We start from the raw sequence: 5708 nt of genomic DNA, 5'->3' as shown, positions 1-5708 counted from the left end.
GAAGGAAAAAACAAGGATTTTGTAATAACATTTCCGCAGTTGGAAATTTTTAAAATAAAATAAGTTTCTATTTTAAGATTATAGTCCCTCCTGTGTTTTTTTTAAATGAATTAAATATATTTAAAATGATAATATTTATAAAAATAAATATGAATATTTATTAGAATAAATACTAGTGTATTTTTTGGTAGCTTTTAATTATTTGAAAGTAGTCTTTGGATTAAAGTCTTCAACCATTTTTCCCTTGTAATCAGCATTTGGATAAATACTTTTTTGAAAATTTATAATCAGTTACAATTTTTAAAATCAATAGCATTGTTTTAACATAAAAAATCTCCATTTTGTTATTTTGTCCGGGATTCAGACTGATATAAACGTACAGAACAGAATAGTGTTCTAATATCCATATTTAATGTTATATATATATCTTTAGTGGCGTGTGGGTTTAAAATACCCTTCCGCCCCCCCCCTCTACATGATAAATAAAATATAATGTGGTTAAATGATCTGTTTTCATAATAACTATTGAAATCTAGATGAAAAGCAGATTATGGAAATCTCCCTCTTTCTAGGAAAAAAATTGTTTTCATTTTTTTTCAATTTTAAATTGCAACCATAATTTTTATCTTTTTCTATAAAATATCATGTTTCCAAGATGTCACAAATCTATACATTTTATGCTATCTACTAAATTATAAAGTATCAAAGCTACCAACCGAACAATTTTCATATTTTAAGATTACCATTTATAGCTTGGAATTATAGCAGAAATAATGCTCAAAAAAAATTCTCAAACGTCGAGAATAAATACTCAATTTTCAGAAAATACTGAATAATTTTTTTTTAGATATTATCTATTTTAGCGGCAAGGTTATTTTTGATAATTTAAAAAAAACTATTTAGGGAATTTTTTTTCCGGCTTCTTTTTCCGAGGATTTATTTTCCCCTATATTTAATTTAAGATTTAAAAAATGGATGATTTATTTCCGGGGAAATTTTTTCCTGGGAATAATCTTCTATGGGAATATTTTCCCAGGGGAATTGTTTTCCGGGTAATTATTTTCCTAGGATTTTTTTTCCGGTGAATTATTTTCAAGGGGATATTTTTTCCTGGGATTTTTTTGGGGGAATTATTTTCCAGAGGATTTTTTTCCGGGGATTTATTTTTGGGGATTTTTTTTCGGTTTTTTTTAGGGGAATTATTTTCCACTTACCAAATTCAACATCTAACTCTTTATCTCTGCAATTAGTTTGGCTCGATTCTCTCGATTTTGTTGAATCTTCCATATGTTATGAATAGAATCACTTGATGACAGTCTTATATAATTTAAATTCTTTGATTTATAATAAACTGCAAGATGACCAATTCTTTTACATTTGTTATATGTCGCATTTGTAGCTGGACATCTCACTTCTCGGTTATGAATAAACCCACATTTATAACATTTAAATTTATTATAATCTTTATCAAGGGTATTATTATATTTTTATTTATTATTCTCTGTATCAAATGTATTGCTATACTTGTATTTGCTCGCTCAGATGCGATTACCAGATCAAGAATAAATTGGAAAGTTATTATTATTACTATCCGATTGTCAGTGGAAAGTCAATACATTATTATCTCTATCAAGACCGTCGGGATATAGAGCCACAAGATCTCTTTCCAATCGCGGCATTTCCATGCCAACATCAAACTGATCACGTAAACGCTCGTCAATATTATTAAGATATTGACAACGCTTGCCAATTGTTATAATTTTATCTGCAAATTCAGTTATGGTTTTAGTTGTTCTCCCTAGTCTAACGAAATCAAATCTAGAAGCAAAAGGTGTTGACGTTGGTTTAAATAATTCAGAACATATTGACATGAAAAATAAATCAATTGAATCAGGATAACAAGAACGGTTCACCAACTCAATATTCCTATTGCCAAAAGATGTTAAAAATATATCTTTATATTGACATATTCAGTAGGGCTTACGTTTTTTAACCGAAAACTGGCTTGAGAAAAATATCTATGAATCGAATTTTTGCTATCGAATTTATCAAATTTAATCGTAGATAAGTCCGACAATTTTATTTTATCCGCCAAATTTTTTGAATTTCCTAAGGAATTATTCCATTTAAGGAATTGTTTTCTCATTTAAAGAAATATTTTCTCCATTCCGCTATTATAATAAAACGACTAATAATTAGTTATTTATAAAATTACCATGGATTAAGTCGTTTTATTATTTTCAAAATTATTACATCAATAATAATTAATTTAAATTGGAAATGTTCTATAAATACAATTTATTACAATCTCAATGTAATTCTTTTCATTTAACAAAATTTTCTTAATTTTGGCTTGCCATCCATGAGTTTCTATCGGAATTGAAATATATATGATATTAATAATTTTGAAATATTTTCATTAAATCTAATTGATTTTCAACCATATGAAATGAGAAAGCAGTATATTTGTTTTTAGAATTTTATTTTTAGTATAAATTTATTTTGAATTCTAGATAATATAAAAAGTATAAAATTAAAAATAATAAAAAAGATTTAATATAATTCCCTAATCTAGTCTTATGCCATAGTTAACATAGAATAAAATACTGGAGAAATAAATGGCAACCATTATTAAGTTTCTCAAGTATAGAAATTTTAACTTGAAGATGATAATAAATATTCCTAATTTAAATATCATCTTAAAAAAATATTATGTAAATTCCATATATACAAAAAAAAATTTTTTTTAATATTTAAACAATGATTGATATCTGTCCTGTAAGTTTTAAATGTCATTAGGGTTTAGATGGTTCCATGTAAATTCAGCAAAACTTTTATCGCGACACTTTTTTGTGCAACTTTCATCGCGAATGTCGTTTACCGCGAATGAATTTTATAGCGAAACTTTTATCGCGAATCCAAATTAGCGAATACTTTTCAGCCAAGACAATATATCGAAATAAATATCGCGAATTTTTTATAGCAAAACTCTTATGGCGAATCCTTTAAAGAGAATACATTAGAGCGAAACTTTTACCGCGAATCATAATCGAGAACATTTTATAGCGAAGTCATTATTTCGAAACTTAAATCGCAGACAATATAGAGCGAAACTTTTACCGCGAATCATAATCGAGAAAATTTTATAGCGAAGTCATTATTTCGAAACTTAAATCGCAAAGACAATATAGAGAAAACTATTTCGCGAAATATATCGCGGCCTATAATTATTTATTTATTTTTATTAAAATAATTTATTTTATTTATATTTAATGTTAATATTTTATTTATCAACAAATAAACATATGATATGATTTATATTTTTAATTTATATTAATATGATTATTATAATATGAAAATGGATTTTTTTTTATTTGATGTTTTTTTAATTAAAAAAAATAATATGCTACTAATTGTAATATTATTTTTGTTACACTTTATTATTAGTGATTTTCACGACCAAAATTTTAAACAAAAAATATTTTTTGAAGTTCAATAAGATTTTTGAACATATTTTGATAAAAATGTTAAATTTTCTTTGTAAATAAATCTTTTTTGAGGAATTCTTTTGTGAATTTTATTATAAATAAGCAATCTTTTAGGTGAAATCTTTAAAGTTTTTTTTTATCATTTTTGTAAAATTATATATATTTTTAAGTATATTAAAGGATCTAAATGGGTAAAAATATAGATTGTAAACTTATTAAATTAAAATTACATGAAGATGCACAATAGAAAAGTGACAATTGTCAAAATGGTTATTTTTAAACTTTTTTTGATATAAATAAGCCAAAATAAGTATTGATAATATGTTTAAATATAACTTCAGTGAAGATGTACCCAACCCAAGATAAGTGACAATTGTCATAATCGTTATTTTTAAAGTTTTTTGAATTTTTTTGACCCAAATGTGCAAAAATATAAATTGCTAACATGTTAAAATAAAATTTCCGTGAAGATGTACCATAGATAAGTAACAATTGTCATAATCGTTGTTTTTAAAGTTTTTTGTATTTTTTTGACGCAAATGGGTAAAAATTATAGACTGTAACATGTTAAATTAAAATTTCATGAAGATATATTATAACTTTTTTGAATTTTTTTGACGTAAATGGGCTAAAATAAATATTGCTAACATGTTAAAATAAAATTTCAATGAAGATGTACCTTAGATAAGTGACAATAGTCATAATCATTATTTTTGAAGTTTTTTTGACGCAATTGTACAAAAATATAAATTGCTAACATGTTAAAATAAAATTTCAGTCGAAACAAAAAAAACAAATCGATATTTTCATGCTCATAATCGTTGTTCCTTTTATCCTGCTTAAAATTTAATAAAAATATGCAAAGTGATTATTAAAGATAGTTGTAACTTATGTTAAATTCTAAACTTTTAAGATATGGATCCACAATTTTATTCCTTTAATTAATTAATTTTAATTCTACATTATAAAAATGTATAACCGCATTCACAGTTAGCAAATAGTTATGCATACTAGTGGCAAAATAGTGCTGAGTCTGAATTCAGGGTAGGATTTTTATAAAGAGAACTTAAAAACTATATGAATATTATTTGGTAATATGATACCAAAAACATCCTATAAATTTAATGTTAAGATTTTGAATTTTATAAACATATGGTTAAAAAGAATTTCAATCTATATTTTAACCCATTTGCGTCAAAAAAAATCAAAAACTTTAAAAATAACGATTATGACAATTGTCACTTTCCCATTGTTCATCTTCATAAAATTTTAATTAATATCTATATTTTTACCCATTTGCGTCAAAAAAATCAAAAAACTTTAAAAATAAGGATTATGACAAGTTTCACTTATCTAGGGTACATCTTCACTAAAGTTTTACATAAACATGTTAACAATACTTATTTTAGCCCAAATACGTCAAAGAAATGTAAAAAACTAATTGTCGCTTTTATAGAGTGCACCCTAATTGAAATTAACATGTTAAAAATACATATTTTTGCCCATTAACGTCAAAAAAATCTAATATGTTACCGATTATGATAATTGTAATTTTTCCAAAAAACATCTCCATTTAATTTATAATTTAATTTCTTTACAATATAAATGATATTTTTACTCTTTAGAGTCAAAAAATTCCGAAAATCTTAAAAAATAATGAATATGACAATTGTCACATTAAATTATTTTCCTATAAAATAACATAAATAAGTTAAATATAAATATTTTAAAAAAAATTATTTAGAAAACCCACCTCTTTTAATATACTTAAAAAATAGATAATTTACAAAAATGATATAAAAAAACTATAAAAGGTTGTATATTTATAATAAATTTTACAAAAGAATTCCTCAAAATAATTACAAAGAAGATTTCAAATTTTTATCAAATATTTTTTGCCTAAAATTTTGGGCGTGAATCACTAAAAAATTGTGATAATAATATTAGAATAGTACCATTATTTTTTATTAAAAAACATCAAATAATAACAATATGTTGTTTTCCAATAAATGCATTCGCAATATATTTATTGTTTCGAGTTACATATTCGCCGTAAGAAATTCGCTGTAAAGGGTTCTCATAATAAGTTTCGCTAAAATTTATTCGCTCTAATGAATTCGCGGTTAAGGTTTCGCATTTTCTTGGCTATAAATGTTTCGCGGAAAAGAGTTTTGCAATAAAATTTTCGCTGAATTGACCTGATACGTTTAGAACTTGCAA

This window comes from Gordionus sp. m RMFG-2023, chromosome 2 (assembly GCF_954871325.1).
Source record: "Gordionus sp. m RMFG-2023 chromosome 2, tfGorSpeb1-WG-v2, whole genome shotgun sequence".
Classification (NCBI taxonomy): domain Eukaryota; kingdom Metazoa; phylum Nematomorpha; class Gordioida; order Chordodea; family Parachordodidae; genus Gordionus; species Gordionus sp. m RMFG-2023.
This window is presented reverse-complemented; position numbering follows the sequence as displayed.